The sequence below is a fragment of the Caretta caretta genome, chromosome 2 (assembly GCF_965140235.1).
Source record: "Caretta caretta isolate rCarCar2 chromosome 2, rCarCar1.hap1, whole genome shotgun sequence".
NCBI lineage: Eukaryota > Metazoa > Chordata > Testudines > Cheloniidae > Caretta > Caretta caretta.
The window spans coordinates 34,671,669-34,692,258 of NC_134207.1; the positions used below are offsets into that span (position 1 = coordinate 34,671,669).

At 44.4% G+C, this 20,590-nt stretch overlaps 1 long non-coding RNA gene across 1 annotated transcript in view; it reads right to left on the bottom strand.

Moving 5' to 3' along the window:
- Nucleotides 1-2,200: 2,200 nt before the first annotated feature.
- LOC142070956 (uncharacterized) overlaps nucleotides 2,201-20,590 on the bottom strand; it is a 28,267-nt gene continuing 9,877 nt past the window's right edge. The window contains exon 2 of the long non-coding RNA XR_012666899.1: nucleotides 2,201-2,863. This is a non-coding gene — a long non-coding RNA (uncharacterized LOC142070956). The remainder of the gene's footprint in view (nucleotides 2,864-20,590) is intronic.

Consider the following 20,590-nt stretch of genomic DNA (forward strand, 5'->3'; position numbering starts at 1 on the left):
AACCCTTCTTAGCTGTGATCCCTGCACATGAACTAGAGAAAAACAGCAGCCAAAAAAAAAAAAAAAAAAAAAGGGTACATACAGTACTTAGTAAACATAGATAACCCAAATACACTCCTATCTATATACTCTTACCTAAACCAAATACAGTTTACCTGCATTTCTTAAATATCTAAACAGGGCTCTGCAATTATAGTTTGGGTTTTTTGCATCTTGTTAATCTGACCTCTCTCTCTTCCCCCCTCTTTCTCTGTTCAAGTAAAGCAGATATGATTTAATAATTATGTCACATGCATTTCCTTTTAAACCCAGATGCTGTGGTTCTACAGTCTGGGTGTACACTTAATATCACTTAGACCTCTCTGCCTATCTGGCTGGACCCACTTACCAGCTTGTTAATCATCTGCTAAAAAATTCAATCCCTGTGTATTTGTGCATGATACTAGGTTGTTTTTTGTTTCTTTTTTCATTATATGTTAAGGCCATGGCCATTACAAGAGACTTCCCCATAATCTCATATTGTAGAGATGTAATTTTCAGTGTAAATAATGTTTGTTTATTGTCCCAAATCACTTTGCAGGAGAATGAGAGTAGTGAAAGTGGCAATGTTCTTTCCAAAATGATTAACACTAACTTTACTGCTATCCTAATGGAATAAAGAATGGGATAAATTGATTTTATTATTGCGAGAGAGCACAAAATCACCACAAAACTGGAACACTAACATTGGAAAAATGAGAACAATGACATACCTGTATTATTTTCCACAAATTAGTCACACAATTCAAGGGCAAGGCTTTCATTTTACATTCATTTATTCACACTGGACAATCTTTACTACTATGATCTCATAGGCAACTTCCTTTCTCAGTTACATCAGGGTAACCTCAGGAGTAATCCATAGGGCTACAGTGGTGCAACAGAGGAAGATTTGGCCCATATTTATATATTTCACATATACTTTGCATAAATATCTGCATGGATGATGAGGATGATAATGAAGAATTTATAAGGAATTGAGGATTATGTTACTGTCTCAGTAACATTTACTTGGGGGGGGGGGATTCTGTGCCGATGCAGGGTCACAGAATTCATATGGCCCACATTTTTCTGTGCCCCCCACGCAGAAAAATGCAAAAAAATATCTGCCAGGAAACATGCAGAAAAAGGCAGGGAAGCCACGGGGGAGGGGGGAGCACATGTGCAGTTTTGGGGGGGATTGCTCCCCAAATAGAGGCAAGGCATGCGGGGGAGCACACAGGGTTATGTGCCACTGCCCCCCTCCCTCCTCATTTCTGAGAGCACAGAATTGCCAGCTCTGAGGCTGCCTCTTGTATGGGGTCTCTGCTGACTCTGCCGCCGAACACAGCCTCCTGGGTCCTAGTGACAGTTGTGCTTCCCTTTTGTATCCTGGAAGCCTTCCTTTTTTCTGCGTAACCGTGAGTTCCTGCAGTGGGGCTGGGTAAGAAGAGGTGGCAGGGGAGAGGCAGTGGGGAAGGAAGCGGGGGATGGAGAAGAAAAGGAGATGGGGGAATCATGTGGGGGAGAGGGAGGGGAAGGTGGATCCTGGCATGCGGCATCCCCTCGGCAGCAGCTGGGGCTCCCCCACTAAGTAGGCCCATCGAACCTTGACAAGCCCTACCCCCCTACACCTGGATCCCTCCGACAAGCCCCCTGCACCCAGACCCCCACCCCACCGAGCCTCAACCAGCTGCACCCAGACCCCCACCCCACCAAGCCCCACTCCCCCAGCACCTAGACCCTCCCCCACCAACCCCCATCCCAACCACCATCACCTGGATCCCCTGCAGTCCGATTGCCCCTGCACCCGGAACCGCCCAACAAGCCCCTGTGCATCCAGATCTCCCACTGAGCTACCTGCACCCAGACTGCCCCACACAGAAACCTCTCACCCCACATCTGGATCCCCCCCACACTTGGATCATGCTGGGCTGAGCCTGCCTACCCACACCTGGTGTGCCTGGCACAGAGGGGCAGGGCCCTGGGGTGTTTTTGGGGCAGGCCCAGGCCTTGCACTGTATCAGGGTCAGGTGCAGCCTCACTGATGAATCCCTGTACTGAGGGAGGTGAGGGCTTCAGGGTGATCTCCCATCACAATGCAGCCAGTGGTCTGTGCACCCCACTGTCATGCTGGAGCCACATTTATTTATTGAGAAATAAAATGTGCAGAATTTTAAAATACTGTGCGCATAATTTTAATTTTTGGTGCATAATTCCCTGAGGAGTAAACATTAAATAAACTACGCTTTCATTTTACAGATTACACATTTCATATAATACCTAATTGTATAAGAATTAACAATGAGGAAAAAATAACGAGTAATCACATACAAAAATCCATTGCCTACTCATTTGTCATTTTTATTCACGTCACTCATTATTTACATCAACACAACCTCAACAATATCCATTTAATACTAAAACTGAACTGAAATGTTTCAAGTGTTTCCTTCCAAAACAAATAGGATTGCAGGAAGTACTAAACTTGGTTAAAGGGCACGAAGGTTTTTGCTATTTGTATGTAATCTTTTTATATGTCTGGTAGGCATAGTATAACAATTTGAAATTTACCAAATAGAGGAAAAAATAACCTCTCTTACATACCAGAGTGTTGTTTTTTTAAGCCAGGCAACAAGAGCAAAACAAAGGATTAAGTTTTTCTATTTTCTCTCATTTAAACGATTACTGAAAGTGCATTGTACTACAGGACAAATGTTGTTCCTTGGTGTCTTCTCATTAAACTTCACCAGCATTGAAGCAAATAGCCTTGGATCCTGTGCACCATTTACAGTGGATAGGATTTAACGGCTTGGCACATGTAAAAATCTGTAGCAGTCAGCAGCTGTGTCAGGAAAGGTTTCAAATACAAAAGAAAATATGTTTAGTAGCCTGTAAAGCAAAGATGCCTAACCCATTGCAGCACATACAGCCAAGTTAGCAACTAACCATGAAGCAGTGGACAGTGGATATAAAAATATACATTTTATATAATTAAATCCACAGAGCCACTCCGTTTGCATCTCCTCTGACAAAGAAATTGTTGAGATTCTTCACAAGTAGTTCAGAGCTGTTTTGGTTGAATTCTGCTTTAAACTGATCCTCCAGTTACACAGAGAAGGAGCCTGTGGTATTGTCTTATAGCACATGGGTTTCTAGAGCTCACAGGAGAATGGCAATTCCATTTTACAGCAAACTTAAAAAAAAAAACTTCTGAATTGAGACCGAAGCCACTGAGCTAGGTGCGACTTTCTCCCTCCCCTGTCCTGGCCTCAAAAAAAAAAATAGATAGATACATCTCCACAAAACATTTCAGCTTTGTTCTGACCACAAATACTGGTTTCACATCATGTACCCCTCTGTAGAGTCTGCTGTTACAGCTGTGTCTGAACAAGAACTCCCACTTTGATCCCGATGTACTTTGTGGAGAGGAGTCAAAGTTCTGGTACAAGTCCAGGTGTGAATTTCAAGAATAAGGCCTCCCTGTAATGGAGCAAATGAGCCTCAAATCTGAACTCTCCTGTCCCAAACTCTTCTGGTTTCAAAATCTGGACTCAGGCTCAAAGTGCAAGTTAGATCTGAGTATATCTCTACCTCTTTCTACCAAGTTGTCCAAAGACAAGTAAAATGGCAGCATTTAATTGTGAGATCACTGACATATAGTAATTAAAATTAAAACGTTTAAAAACACATTGAAATGTATCGTCAGCATTTCCAACTAAACTTTTGTATTGCTGTTAATGTTTTAAGTGTAGACATTTCTGCTAACCTCAACCTCGTCTTTAATATTGCTTAAGAAGACTTTTGTATGGACACACACCAATTTGCATGGGCAAGTAATATATTTTCATAGGCAAATAGGCACCTGCATGGACAAAAGTAGCAACTGATTGTCTGCATTTGCAATCACAAATGTTCCTATAAATGTGGTGGTTGGGCATGCAACCAATGGATTATACAGTACAATGATGGACACAGAAAATTAAGGGCCACTTCTTGAAACCTTTTTTTCCCTAAAATACTAAATTGAAACAAGACAACAACACAGATAGTAAAAAGAGTGTTTAATCAAAGTACTCCTAAAGTGTTTTTTAAAACTTCCTAAAGTATTATCTAAATCCTGTTAAAATAGAGCATGACTATAGACTAAGAAAGAGAAAGTCAGTGAGGTAATATCTTTTATTGGACCAACTTTCAAGCTTACTCCATATAAGCTTGAAAGCTTGTCTCTCTCACTAACAGAAGTCAGTCCAATAAAACATATTACCTCATCCACCTTTTCTCTAATATCCTGAGACCGACATGGCTACATCACTGCATGCAACTTGGCAGAAAGGTTTTCATGTGTTTTGATGACAGTACACAGGGACATACAGTAAGGCGGTAACAAGAGCTGTCATTCAAGTTAATCCATTCAGTACACGACTAGTGTAAATAAATATTCCCTTCCCTTTGTTAACGCTAAGGCTGGAAGAAATAATCATTAAAAAAAAACCTGAATTTTGCTAAACACTAAAAAGCATTAGAAATTAAAATGGCATGGATATTTTTGAGAGGCAAATGACAAAAAAAAGCTAGTGGTTTAAAATTCCCACAGCCCAGATCTCCAAAAGAAACTTAAGTAACTTAATCCTGGCATGGAAACTGAATGCTCTGTGCACTGAAATTTGTGTCGTTCTAATGTGGAAGCATTTTGGTGCACAATGTCAGGTATAAGCATCTGGAAAACTACAAGCCACTTAAACCATCTTTTAGTGCTTTATACCATCCTAGTGTTAAGCCCTTTAAATTCCAGTTGACTAGCGTGATTTAGATTAATTTGCCTGTTTTAAAAAATAACTTATGATGACTACAAATGTACAGCAGAGTACTTCAGTAACAGCATGCAAATAGGAGTAGGAAAAATAAAGAACAGACTACAAAAACCGTAGAGCGGCTTTTTTTTAAATACTCAATTGCTATACCTTAGCCCACATTCTTGTTTTCATTGATTAACTGGAGGATCTTAAAAAGGACAAAACGTATCAAAATTCTAACAATCTGTACAACATATATGACGAGATGTACATAAGAGTAAGTAACCTGTGTACAAAAAAACCCAACTGATTTCTTGCAGAAAACATTAGCCCATTCAATTCTGGCAGTTTTCTAAAACATGCTCTGCCTGGTGAACTAAGCAAGGATCATCAATTCATTCTAAAGATCATTTGAATGAGCATTCTTATCAAGGGGACAAATTGTATAAAACACAAAGCTTCACCAAAATCAAGTTATAGGGGAAAGGGAAGGGAGGGGAAAATTTGAAGAGAAAAAGTTGTTTGACAAAACCTATAGTTCCAAACAGATGACGCTTCACATATTTGTAACAGTTAAGGGATACTCTAAATTAAACCAAATGAAACAGAAAAAATATATTTGCTATTCCTTCTCCTGATGGATTCATTCAGAAAGACTGCGGAAGAGACTGGCCCTGTCCTGGTAACAAGTTGTAATGTCACAGAGTGAATGGAGACATTACTTAGATAATTGGGTAGGAGGAGCAGGTAGCACAGAATACCTTGGCAATTAGCAACGATGAGAAAGGACATTGAGAATAGATGACATTTGTATTTTGTCCAGGGGATCTTCCCCATGATTCTTGAGTTGGGAGGATCCTCCCATCAAAGTTAATAGCCACATTCCCCTCAAAGCCTTGGATTGTGCAGACTTCCTTTTTGGCTGAAAAAGGCTGATTATGACTCCTTTCAGAGTCCATCAGTGCTCTCCCAAATCACTTAAGAAGCTTCAACTATAGAAAGTCAGAGCCTGCTTGCTTTCTCCCCTGGGAAATTAATTTCTACAACACTTATCACAGAATCTGAGTCTCTGCCTGCAGCATTCAAACATGCTTGAAAATTTGAACCTGCCAACAATGAATGAATGGAATTGGGTATGGTCACATACAGATTACATTTGTGTATGTTATGAGTTATTTTTATGAATTAAAGTATCTTTATAAAGAGCTTAGACAGTCCGTAGACACCCCCATGTGTATGCATTATGCTAGAGTCTTTAATTACATGTTCACATACTTCTCCCCTCCCCCAAAGAACCGTGCCTCATCCAGGATAGTTCTTCACAAACTACAGTGAATTTCTTTTCACCACACCCCTGTGAGATGAGGGGATGGTTCTGTCCCCATTTTACAGCCAGGAAATGGAGGCACAAAGGGAATTAAGGTCAAGTGTCCACAGCAACCTTTGTTCTGGCATTTCCTAACTTTTGAGAGCTTCACTTTCCAACCTTAACATGTTTTTAACATATTTGTGGGTGTAATTCCTCTATGTTTATTTTTTAAAAAGTTAACTGTAAGAAGAGAAATCCTAGCATGTATGACCATCCTGACCCTTATTTGGGTCATCAGCAGGGATGGAACACAGAACTCCCCCCCGCCATCTGAGTTAAGGGATTACCTGATAGCAGCATCAGGTTGCCATGTTCTGTGTGGACCAGCGTTAGAAGAGGATGATACACTCTTTGCCGGAGGGTTTCACAGATACTTGGTGACAGCAGAGGAAAGGTGAGACTCAGGAATCCTGGGTTCCACTCCAGGCTCCCCACCACTCCATCCCAGTTTCCCCACTTAGCTCCCAGTTTCTTTGCCCACCAATCCCACTATCCCCTAACCACCCAGCTCCCAATCCACTCCCCCCAAGTCTAGCACTTATCCCCGCTATGTTTCAGTCAGGCTGCCTCCTTCTCCATGCAGCCTGGGTGCCTGCGGTTTAGGCCAGTGGTTTTCAAACTTTTTTCGGGCAACTCACTTGAAGAAAATAGTTGATGCCCATAACCCAACGGAGCTGGGGATGAGGGATTTGGAGTGTGAGAGGGGGCTCAGGGCTAGGGGTACAGGCTCTGCGGTGGGGCCAGGGATGAGGGGTTTGGGGTACAGGAGGGGGCTCTGGGTTGGGGGGGGCTCAGGGCTGGGGCAGGGGGTTTGGATGCAGGAGGTGGTCAGGGCTCTGTGGTAGGGCAAGGGATGAGGGGGTTGGGGTGAAGGAGGGGGCTCTGGGTTTGTGGGGAGGCTCAGGGCTGGGGCAGGGGATTGGGGCATGGGCTTACCTCTGGTGGCTCCTGGTCAGTGGCGCAGCTGGGGTGCAGATGCAGGTTTCCCGCCTCTCCTTCCACTGCAGACCGTGCTGCACCCCGGAAGCAACCAGCAGGTCTGGCTCATAGGCGGAGGTGTGCAAGCGGCTATGCGTGGTTCTTGCCCACAGGCCACTCCCCCCCAGCTCCCATTGGCAAGTTACCGGCCAATGGGAGTGCGGAGCCGGTGCTCGGGGGGTTGGGGGGCATGTGCAGAGCCCCGCAGCCCCTGTGCCTACAAGCTGTACCTGCTGCTGGCTGTTTCCAGGGCACAGCGCAGTATCAGAACAGGTAGGGATTATTAGTTTTTACTGATCGGCCGCCAGGGTCCCTGGGTGCTGAGCAAGGCAACCCAGTGCTTTGCATTCCGTGATCCAGTACTGGGTAGCGACCCAAACTTTGAAAACCACTGGTTTAGGCCACCAGGGAACTCCCTTGACATAAAGAGAATCCCCCTGCAGTGCAGAGCCTCTGTAATGCTATTGAAATGGCCTCAATGTTTCCTCTCAAAACATACTCAGAATCAGGGTGGGCAGCCGCTATTTGGACTTCAGCACTCTCACCTGGAAGGTTCCATGGGGACCTAGCCTCCCTTCCAACCTATTTAACATGTGAGATTGCTAAGGGAGACAGACAGAATAGTCTCAAATGCCAGCTACAGGTAAACATATGGAGGCAATTGTGATCTTCCCTAGTGGGATGGCTAAGCAGAAACAAATCACAGCTACAGGCAGTGAGGCCTCTTCAGCAGGAGAGAATATTTGTATACACAAGCCAAACAAAACAACAAGCAAAAAGGGAAAAACAAACACTAGCTTTCTGTGCTCCGAGGATCCTCAGAGCCAGAGTAAGGAGCCCTATCTTTCCCTAAACGACATTCTAATCCTTCTCTCTGTTCAGCAGTCCTCCCCTCAAGACCTGTCAAAGGGAAGAGAGCTTGAATTAACCTGTTTACTGGGAACTGGATAGTGCTTCCGCATTTTCTGACAGGGTTACTCCTGAAGACCTCTTGGAAGCTACTATTAATAGATAATTTGGCAGCTGGCTCAGTTAGCAGCACATCTTGCCAGATGTACATTACATCCAGTCAAGGGCTCTAACCACCGGACATTCTTCTCTGGGTCCAATTAGAGCAGACATGGGGCAAGCTCAGCCTTCACTAAAAATCCCCCACCAGCATTGTTTGTTCATGTGCCTACAGCATATAACAGACGAGCATTAAACCAAAAATAAACGTGTTTATAACACCACTTAACAGCACAGCTAGGCATTTCTTATGCAGAAATGTAGCTCGGAAATGAAGGTTCTAAATAAATAATGCCATCATTAACTCGTTTTCCTTGAATACAATGGGAATTCTTTTGGGGGCCTGATTCTCCTCTCACTTACACCACTGAGAATCAGAAGTACCTTCACTGAAGTCAACAGTGTTTCACTGGTGTAAGACTGGCCCGAGTACTGAATCAGACCCAAAATGCTTACGAGAGCATTTCTTAGCTCCAAGAACATTATGTAATTTACATTTAACATGAAAACTGCCACAGAGTTTTACCATCTATGACTTATATTTTAAATGCAGATGCACGAGTAACACTCTAATATTGAAATGTCAAGGATTAGAAGATGCCACCAAAGAGACAAAACAATAATGTGAGACAGTTTATTTTGAAGTGTAGTACATTTTGAATCAGCATATATTCTCCTACTAGTGAACTGCTATTAACCAAGGTATCCACATTCTGCCACTTTTATTCACACTGAAATAAAAGGGGACTACTCGGTGTAAGGTGCAAATCAAGGAGGACTGCTTACTTGTGGACTGAGATACTATTCACAGTGAGTAAGGGTGGCACAAGCCAGCCTCTAATGGTTTATCCAGATCCAGTCTCTAAAAAATTAGAGCAGTGATTAAAATGATTAGATAGAAGACAAGTGTTCTTTCTTCATGTCCACTTTTGGGGCCCAAATCTGCAGAACACTTATGCCCAGGAGTAAAGTTACTTGCAACTGAAGTAATGTGAAATACACGTCTGAGCAGCTTTACTCATGTCAAGGTTCCTCCCCCACTCTGAACTCTAGGGTACAGATGTGGGGACCTGCATGAAAAACCTTCTAAGCTTATCTTTACCAGCTTAGGTCAAAACTTCCCCAAGGTACAAAATATTACACCCGTTATCCTTGGAATGGCCGCTACCACCACCAAACTAATACTGGTTACTGGGGAAGAGCTGTTTGGACGCGTCTTTCCCCCCAAAATACTTCCCAAAACCTTGCACCCCACTTCCTGGACAAGGTTTGGTAAAAAGCCTCACCAATTTGCCTAGGTGACTACAGACCCAGACCCTTGGATCTTAAGAACAATGAACAATCCTCCCAACACTTGCACCCCCCCCTCTCCTGGGAAATGTTGGATAAAAAGCCTCACCAATTTGCATAGGTGACCACAGACCCAAACCCTTGGATCTGAGAACAATGAAAAAGCATTCAGTTTTTTACAAGAAGACTTTTAATAAAAAATAGCAGTAAATAGAAATAAAGAAATCCCCCCTGTAAAATCAGGATGGTAGATATCTTACAGGGTAATTAGATTCAAAAACATAGAGAACCCCTCTAGGCAAAACCTTAAGTTACAAAAAAGATATACAGACAGAAATAGTTATTCTATTCAGCACAATTCTTTTCTCAGCCATTTAAAGAAATCATAATCTAACACATACCTAGCTAGATTACTTACTAAAAGTTCTAAGCCTCCATTCCTGTTCTGTCCCTGGCCAAGCCGACTACAGACAGACACAGACCCTTTGTTCCTCTCCCTCCTCCCAGCTTTTGAAAGTATCTTGTCTCCTCATTGGTCATTTTGGTCAGGTGCCAGCGAGGTTACCTTTAGCTTCTTAACCCTTTACAGGTGAGAGGAGCTTTCCCCTGGCCAGGAGGGATTTCAAAGGGGTTTACCCTTCCCTTTATATTTATGACATGCCCCCCAAATCTCAGCTAGGGTGAAACACTGGCTGGGATTTCTTCCTGGAGCTCTAGGAAAACAGAGTTAATAAGACACATGCATCTCTAAATATACTACCAAGTACATAAAGACTAACAATATTTTCCACATCTCAAGGACGATTTTAACCAGTTGATTCTGGGAAACTTTCACGGGAGAGTGCATCAGCCACTTTGTTAGAAGCTCCTGAGATGTGTTGGATGTCGAAATCAAAATCTTGGAGAGCTAAACTCCACCGAAGAAGTTTTTTGTTAGTTTCTTTGACGGTGTGAAGCCACTTTAGTGCAGCATGGTCGGTTTGCAGGTGGAAACGCCGTCCCCAAACATATGGGCGTAGCTTTTCCAGAGCGTAGACAATGGCATAACATTCTTTTTCAGTGACTGACCAGTTGCTTTCCCTCTCAGACAGTTTTTTGCTGAGAAACACTACAGGGTGGAATTCTTGATCAGGTCCTTTCTGCATTAAAACTGCTCCCACACCACGCTCAGATGCATCTGTGGTTACTAGGAACGGTTTGTCAAAGTCTGGGGCCCTTAGTACAGGGTCAGACATGAGTGTCGCTTTAAGCTTGTTAAAGGCCTTCTGACACTTTCCGGTCCACTGAACAGCATTTGGCTGTTTCTTTTTGGTTAGGTCTGTCAGTGGGGCAGCGATTTGGCTGTAGTGCGGTACAAATCGTCTGTAATAACCGGCCAAGCCTAAGAAGGATTGAACCTGTTTCTTTGACTTTGGGACAGGCCACTTTTGGATAGCATCCACTTTGGCCTGTAGGGGGCTGATAGTTCCTTGACCCACCTGGTGTCCAAGGTAAGTCACTCTGTTTAGGCCTATTTGACACTTCTTAGCCTTAACAGTTAGTCCTGCCTCCCTTATGCGCTCAAGGACTTTTTGTAGAGGTTCCAGGTGGTCTGCCCAGGAATCCGAAAATATGGCCACATCGTCAAGGTAGGCGACTGCATATTCTCCTAATCCTGCTAGGAGACCATCTACAAGTCTTTGGAAAGTGGCGGGTGCATTTCGCAGCCCGAAAGGGAGTACATTAAATTCATACAGCCCGAGATGTGTGATGAAGGCTGACCTTTCCTTGGCAGATTCATCTAGCGGTACCTGCCAGTACCCCTTGGTTAAGTCCAAGGTAGAGATGAACTGGGCCCGTTCCAGTTTCTCTAATAGTTCATCTGTGCGTGGCATTGGATAGTTGTCTGGGCGAGTTACAGCATTTAGCTTACGGTAGTCCACGCAAAAACGTATTTCCCCATCTGGTTTGGGAACTAGAACCACTGGAGATGCCCATGCACTTTCAGAGGGGCGGATTACCCCCATCTGTAACATATCCTGGATCTCCCGTTCTATAGCAGTTTTAGCTTGAGGAGACACCCGGTAAGGTTGGACCCTAATTGGGTGAGCATTACCTGTGTCAATGGAGTGGTATGCCCGTTCAGTCAGTCCTGGGGTGGCTGAGAACGTTGGCGCGTAGCTAGTGCACAGCTCCTGGATCTGCTGTCGCTGCATACGCCCAAGGGTCATGGAGAGGTTCACCTCTTCCACACCACCAGCACATTTCCCTTCGTAGTAAACACCTTCAGGCCACTCAGCGTCGTCTCCTCCCTGGGCTGTAAACTGACAAACCTTTAATTCTCTGGAATAAAAGGGCTTTAGAGAATTAATATGGTACACCTTAGGCTTCCGGTTGGAGGTGGGGAATGCTATGAGATAATTAACAGCTCCCAGGCGCTCCTGGACCGTGAATGGCCCTTCCCACGATGCTTCCATTTTATGGGCCTGGAGCGCCTTTAAGACCATGACCTGGTCTCCTACTTTGAAGGAACGCTCTCTGGCATGTTTATCATACCAGGCTTTTTGCTCTTTTTGAGCATCCTGTAAGTTTTCTCTAGCAAGGGCTAAAGAGGTTCGGAGGGTGTTTTGTAGGTTGGTTACAAAGTCCAGAATGTTAGTTCCTGGAGAAGGTGTAAATCCCTCCCATTGCTGCTTCACCAACTGCAATGGCCCCTTAACCTCACGGCCATATACAAGTTCAAATGGGGAAAACCCTAAACTGGGATGTGGTACAGCTCTGTAGGCAAAGAGCAACTGCTGCAATACTAGGTCCCAACCATTGGAGTGCTCATTTACGAATTTACGTATCATGGCCCCCAAAGTTCCATTAAACTTCTCCACCATGCCATTTGTTTGATGGTGGTAAGGAGTGGCAACCAAGTGATTTACCCCATGAGCTTCCCAAAGGTTTTTCATAGTTCCTGCCAGGAAATTAGTCCCTGCATCTGTGAGGATGTCGGAGGGCCAACCTACCCTGGCAAAAATGTCTGCTAGTGCCTGACACACACTTTTAGCCCTGGTGTTGCTTAGAGCTACTGCTTCCGGCCATCGGGTGGCAAAATCCATGAAAGTCAGTATGTACTGCTTTCCTCTGGCTGTCTTTTTCGGAAAAGGACCCAGAATATCCACAGCTACTCGCTGAAATGGAACTTCAATGATGGGGAGTGGCTGGAGAGGGGCTTTGACCTGGTCTTGGGGTTTTCCCACTCTTTGGCACACCTCACAAGACTGGACATAGGTAGAAACATCCTTGCCCATTCCCTCCCAGTGGAATGATCCCCCCAAACGGTCTTTGGTCCTGTTCACCCCAGCATGGCCACTAGGGTGATCGTGGGCTAAGCTCAAGAGCTTGGCCCGGTATTTAGTTGGAACTACCAACTGTCTCTGAGGATGCCAGTCTTCCTGGTGTCCACCAGAAAGAGTTTCCTTGTATAAAAGTCCTCTTTCTATAACAAACCTGGATCGATTAGAAGAGCTGAGAGGCGGTGGGTTGCTCCGTGCCGCCGTCCAAGCTCTCTGGAGGCTTTCATCTGCTTCCTGTTCGGTCTGGAACTGTTCCCTTGATGCTGGAGACATCAGTTCCTCATGGGATTGTGGACCTAGGCTTGGTCCCTCTGGAAGCGATATAGGGGATGGAGCTGTTTCTGTTGACTGTGAACCGCTCTCCGCTGGTGCACTATGTTGGGATTCAGGCTCCGGCTGAGCCTCTTGGGTCGGGTTATCGGCTGCTGCCAGTTCAGGTGCGGTGGGGCCCTCTGGTGTTGAGGTTGCAAGTACTGGATTCAGTGCTGACACGGGGTCTGGTGTTGGTTGTTCGGCTGGTTCCGGTTCTGGGACTGGTTCCGTCTGGGTCTCTGGGACTGGATCACTACTGCTGTTGCAGACATTGGCCTGGGGTCCAGGTCCATCACCTCTGACTGGGTCCTGATAGAAGTTTCCGGAACAGAGCTAGGCCTCACGGCTTGTTTAGCCTGGCTGCGGGTGACCATTCCCACCCTCTTGGCCTGCTTCACATGATTGGCCAAGTCTTCCCCCAACAGCATGGGGATGGGATAATCATCATAGACTGCAAAAGTCCACATTCCTGACCTGCCCTTGTACTGGACAGGCAACTTGGCTGTAGGCAAATTGAAAGAGTTGGACTTGAAGGGTTGAATCGTCACTTGGATCTCTGGGTTGATTAAATTGGGGTCCACTAAGGAAGCATGGATAGCTGACACTTGTGCTCCGGTGTCCCTCCACGCGGTGACCTTCTTCCCGCCCACACTCACAGTTTCCCTCCGCTCCAAGGGTATCTGGGAGGTATCTGGGCCTGTGGACCTCTGGTGTGATTCCGGTGCAATGAACTGTAATCTGTTGGGGTTCTTGGGGCAGTTGGCCTTTACATGCCCCAGCTCGTTACACTTAAAACATCGTCCAGCTGACGGGTCACTGGGGCGAGGAGGGTTGCTGGAGAACGGGGTGGTGGGACGATAAGGGGTCTGGAGGGTTCTTTGGGAGGTAGGTGGGGCTTTGGGCGGCCCCCGGTAATAGGGTGTGGTCTGGGGTGGTCCCTTCTGGTCTCCGCTCCAACTGCGACCAGTTTTCTTCTTCTCTGCCACCTCCACCCATCTGGCTCCAATCTCTCCTGCCTCAATTACAGTTTTGGGTTTCCCATCTAGGATGTATCTTTCTATTTCCTCAGGAACACCCTCTAAGAATTGTTCCATTTGCATTAGGAAGGGCAAATTTACTGGAGATTCAACACTTGCTCCTGATATCCAGGCATCCCAATGTTTTACAATGTGGTAGGCATGTCGGGTAAATGACATGTCTGGTTTCCACCTTAGGGCTCTGAACCTCCGACGAGACTGCTCGGGTGTTATCCCCATTCTGACTCTCGCCTTGGATTTAAACAGTTCATACTTGTTCATTTGTTCTTTAGGCATTTCAGCTGCCACCTCAGCTAAGGGTCCACTGAGCTGCGGCCTCAGCTCTACCATGTATTGGTCAGTAGAGATGTTGTACCCAAGGCAGGCCCTTTCGAAGTTTTCTAAGAAGGCCTCAGTATCATCACCTGCCTTGTAGGTGGGGAACTTTCTGGGATGGGAAGTGGTACCTGGAGAAGGATTGCTAGGGTTTGTTGGTATATTCTGCTGGGCCTTTATCCTCTCCATCTCCTCCACATGCTTCCTCTCTTTTTCCCTCTCCTCCTCCACATGCTTCCTTGCCTCCATTTCCCTCTTGTGGGCAGCCTCTTGGTGTAGTTCTGCCTCCCTTTCTTGTTCCTTCTTCAGCTGCATGAGTTCTATCTGTCTTTCATGTTCCCTTTGCCTTTCCTCAGCCTGAAATTTGGCTAATTCCAGCTATAGTCGAGCTGAGGATTTGGTCATTCTAACCTCTCTGTTTTTAACTAACTTTACACCCGAGGTTTAGAAATAAACAAACAAAACGTGGCTGTAAAATTTTGCTGTGCTGGAATAGAATACCTATTCTCTGATAGTGACTGTCAGCCTACAGAAAAAGACAATTCCCTTGTCTCTGCTCTGGGCCCAAATTAAAGCAAAAAACCTCCAACTACTTGGAAACCTGCTTACCCAGCCCAAAGAAAAAGCAAATGGGTAGAACACACACCCCCTATTTACTTTTAGGAAGAAAAGAAAAAAAAACCTCTGGGTTGGAAGACTGTGAATTTCCCTGCAGGAGTTAAGTACCCTGCCTCCAGGCAAAGTAAACCTGCAATTCACAAGATAATCCCCTTTTGTCTCTGCTTGGCCACAGCAGAGAAAAACCAAGCTGCTTTCAGTTTCAAAGCTGCTTTCTGGACTTTCTTTCCAAAGAAAAAAAAATTTCCTTTTTAAAATCTGTATTTCTAGTTCAAAAAATCTCAACTGGATCTCAAATGATTTCAGGTTAATCCCACCACTATGCCACCATGTCAAGGTTCCTCCCCCACTCTGAACTCTAGGGTACAGATGTGGGGACCTGCATGAAAAACCTTCTAAGCTTATCTTTACCAGCTTAGGTCAAAACTTCCCCAAGGTACAAAATATTACACCCGTTATCCTTGGAATGGCCGCTACCACCACCAAACTAATACTGGTTACTGGGGAAGAGCTGTTTGGACGCGTCTTTCCCCCCAAAATACTTCCCAAAACCTTGCACCCCACTTCCTGGACAAGGTTTGGTAAAAAGCCTCACCAATTTGCCTAGGTGACTACAGACCCAGACCCTTGGATCTTAAGAACAATGAACAATCCTCCCAACACTTGCACCCCCCCCTCTCCTGGGAAATGTTGGATAAAAAGCCTCACCAATTTGCATAGGTGACCACAGACCCAAACCCTTGGATCTGAGAACAATGAAAAAGCATTCAGTTTTTTACAAGAAGACTTTTAATAAAAAATAGCAGTAAATAGAAATAAAGAAATCCCCCCTGTAAAATCAGGATGGTAGATATCTTACAGGGTAATTAGATTCAAAAACATAGAGAACCCCTCTAGGCAAAACCTTAAGTTACAAAAAAGATATACAGACAGAAATAGTTATTCTATTCAGCACAATTCTTTTCTCAGCCATTTAAAGAAATCATAATCTAACACATACCTAGCTAGATTACTTACTAAAAGTTCTAAGCCTCCATTCCTGTTCTGTCCCTGGCCAAGCCGACTACAGACAGACACAGACCCTTTGTTCCTCTCCCTCCTCCCAGCTTTTGAAAGTATCTTGTCTCCTCATTGGTCATTTTGGTCAGGTGCCAGCGAGGTTACCTTTAGCTTCTTAACCCTTTACAGGTGAGAGGAGCTTTCCCCTGGCCAGGAGGGATTTCAAAGGGGTTTACCCTTCCCTTTATATTTATGACAACTCACATATGCTTCAGGCCCTTCAACAGGTAATTCCTCAAAACAAGTTTAGAAATCAGTAGAATACAAGTCCATATAACTTGCTACTATTAAGCAACAAGAAAAAAATGAAAGTCAAGTGAGATCTGATGGAAGGCATCTACGTATGGATGCACTATTAATTTCCTTTCATTCTAACATGAAATGATCAGATAAGCAGGACTACTTCTCCAATAACTTATTGGGACAGCTTTTTTTCTTACAATGTTTTTCCAGATCTTACACTAAGACTCAGAGGGCCAGATTCTCAATTAGTATAAAATGACACTCCACTGATTTACACAAGGTGAAGATCCTACCTACTGTACCCAGCTGTTTAGAGTTCAATAAACAGGTAAAGTCCTTTCAATTTTTCAAGATAAGAGTATCCATGAATGTTTTCAGTCATGCATCCCTACGAATTAGACTCCATATTAAAGGATCAATTTGGAAATAAACTACTGAACAACTGTTTCTATACAACCAATTGAGCATGGTCGGCACTTTGCAGACAAGTAGAAAAATAAGATCTTAATTGCAAAGTGCTTACAATTTAGATACACAACATATAGAAGAAGGGTGGGATACAATATATAGTCAAAGTGAATGAGCAATGAAGGATTAGCCTGTGTGGTGTTAGTTCTGTGAATTTCTTTTAGTGTGTGTGTGTGGGGGGGGGGTTGGTAATTTTTCTTTCGTTTAAGTATCTAGTTAGATTCTTATAGTGTCTCCATTATGGCCTCTAAGCACATTATCAGTCTTGTTAAAACCTCTCAGAGGTGTGGGAATTCAGGTTTGTAGGGCTTCAGGAAAAGTGTATTTTAGTGACGGACATGGAGGATGAGAGAACTGAGACACAGTGGGCTGGGTCAAGGAGGAAGATTCAGGGCACAGTGCTATATAATGTACTACATCCCAGACAATCCCCAATATTCCCTTCCATGCAAGCATATACAGAGTAGGGACCTGTCTACACTTGAATCACTACAGCATAGACCCTAACTATGCTGATGGGAGGGATTCTCCCATCAGCAATCCACCTCCCCAAGACGCAGTAGGTAGGTCGATTTAAAAATTGTCCTTGTGCTCTCTAATTACGTCATTCTGGTGTGTGGATTTTTTCACACCCCTGAGCAACGTAGCTGGGTCCATCTAATTTTATAGTGTAGACCAACCCCAAGTGTGCCTGGAAATGAGTGCAGTCTCCTCCTGCCCCCACCCAGTTACTTCAAGCAATCTGTGGCAGGGAGAGCCGTGTGTTGGTCTTCTGCCAGTGGCTTAATTTCACATTCTGAACCCACCAGTGAAAGAGTCAACTCTACAGCAAAAATCTTTCATAATCAGTAGCATAGATGATGAAAACGATGACTTGCAAGAGTGACACTTTCTAATAGGTTAAGATTAGTCCTTCAGCTATTAACTTCACTGTAGAAGAATATTGACAAACATAATCCTAGAGGAAATTAAAAAAAATAAATCAAAACCACAGACCAAGATAACATTCCCAAGTTGGAAACAAAACAGAAACAAACAAATAAAATGTATTTTATTTTTTCCACTGTCTTCTTTTGATTTAGACAGCTACTACGACCTGTGATCCCTAAAGAAAATAATGTTTGCTTTCTCCACCACTGGGGATTTGAAAGCTGCTTTAGTTTTTCTTTTCAGTAACTGCCGCAGCTTTAATATATCAATCATCTATTAATCACCTGGGAATGTGTTTAGATCAGCATCATAAATCTTGTCTTTTCTTCAAGTTAATGCATACGACAGCTTGGGACTCAGCTATCACAAAACTAGACAACTGAATGGATTAGGTTTACATCAGCAATATCTATACACTGGGTTCTGTAATTAAACAGTGATAATTTATACAATGAGGGAAATACAATTAAGGAAGAGACAACCTAATCTAATGCCATTGTATTTAATACAAAATGCTGACCCTCAGCAGAGTTTCATATGCAAAATATTAAAAATATATATAACTCTTGATTTCATAACTGTATACAAACTGTTTGAGTATGGAATAAAATAATTATGTTTGACATAGTTTGAGAGGAATCACCCATGATGACAACGCTATACATTGCCACAAAAAGATAGATCTGGGCACATTCAAGACATTTATTAAGTTTCACCACCTTTCCATATCTGTAGTATTTTTCATACCTTTCTAAATTACCATCCTAATGACTAATACAATGAATATTTTGCTTGTGAAATGGTTTCATTCAAGTGCAACCTGAAGGGTTTTATAAAAATAAGACTTGATCCCAGAACTGCTCTGCACACAAAGCTTCCACTGATTTCCACAGGACTTCCAAATGCAAACTAGCTGCAGAAGCAGGCCATACAAAAATGGCATTTAATGTATTACATTCACACACACAGAGAGCATAACCTCCTAACAGAAACCTGAAAGGACTGACAATACGAAATTGTTTAATGGAGTCATCTAACCATTGAGTAGTAGAACTGTACTCATTTTGTTTGCGGCAAAGAGTCCTGTGGCACTTTATATACTAACAGACGTATTGAAGATTGGTCTTCACGCACAAAAGCTCATGTTCCAATACGTCCGTTAGTCTATAAGGTGCCACAGGACTCTTTGCCGCTTTTACAGATCCAGACTAACATGGCTACCCCTCTGAATTTTGTTTGGGGATACTCTGGGATGGCGTCTTGCCTAATAAGGAGGGCCACTTGGATACCTTCACAAACAGCATCACTGAACGAGTAACAGCCCATGACATCAGAGGAAATCCTTACTCTTCTGAAAAATGTCATGGGATCTTAAATATCTACTCAGTGCAGCAACAGCTTTGGTTTACAACACACTTTGAAAAGGCTCCATGCACAGGAAACTGCACATAATTCAAGTTTAACTCCTTCAAGGGATATTTTCTATGCCCCCACAAAATGTTTACGCTCCTGCTGACATGCTACTGCATGGCTCATGCTTAAGGCTACAGTTTTGTCATGGATATTTTTAGTAAAAGTCAGGGACAGGTAGCAGGCAACAAACAAAACAAAAAATCACAGAAGCCATGACCTGTCCTTGACTTTTATTAAAAACATCCCTGACAAAATGGGGAGCTGCAGGGTCCCCATTGCCCTGCGGGGCTGAAGGTGGGGGGAGTCCCCCCGCCACCTCTACCAGTGGTTGGGGAGCTGTGGGGGGCCCCTTCCTGCAGCTGCTGAGCAGCTCTGGGATCCCTCTGCCGCCACCGGAGGCGGCTGGGAGCAGCAGGGGCGGAGGGTGCAGCTACTCACAGCAGCTGAGTGGCTGCGGGGGGGAACGGACCCTGCCAGCAGTGGCATCTGGCTGGGGAGCTGCGGGGGGCCTCGTAGCCGCTGAACAGCTCTGGGGTCCTTCTGCTGCCATTGCCAGCCGCTGGGCAGCTCAGGGGTCTCTGCTGGTGGCAGCAGCCGGTCAGTTGTGGGGGTCCTTGTGCCGCTGGTAGCTGGGGGGAGCTGTGAGGGGCGGCCCTTCCAGCAGCTCCAGGGTCCGTCTGCTGCTGCCAGAGGCAGCTGGGAGCTGTGGGGGTGGGGGAACTGGCTGCTTGCAGAGGTTGAGCAGCTGCAGGAGGGACCCTGTCAGCAGTGGCAGCCAGTCAGTTGCAAGGGGGTCCTGCCACCTTTTTTTTTTTTTTGCTGACCACTTCATTTTATGTGTTCTATTTTTAAAGAAAATTGTAAGTTTTCTGGAATGTCTTGATTAGCACTAGTTCAAGGTGATTTAAGGTTTAATATTTTTACAGAATATTCTTTAACTTGAAGAGAGGTTGTTAATACTCTGGACAGCATGAAATGTAATTTGTTACAAATTATGAAACACATTTGGCTCTAGATACAGGCAGAGCAGCTTTCTAGTACTTCTGCTTTTCAGAAGTGCATTATTTTGAAAAACTACACTGGAACAAACTTACAGGCCTGATTATGCAACACTTGGCAAGTAGTACATAAGCATGTAGATTGTCAACTCAATGTTTTGTTTCCATACTGTATTATTCAAACTTCACTTGTATTGCCTAGCCAAATCATGAAATGCATACTCTTTAAAGAGTTCCATCAGCTTCAATGAAAGCTTTGCCTGAGTCTTTATTGATTAGAGGGCACATGACAGAGATGGGCAAACTACGACCTGGGGGCCACATCCGGCCCACGGGACCCTCCTGCCCGGCCCCTGAGCTTCTGGCCCAGGAGGCTAGTCCCCAGCCCCTCCCCCGCAGCTTCAGCTCACTGCGC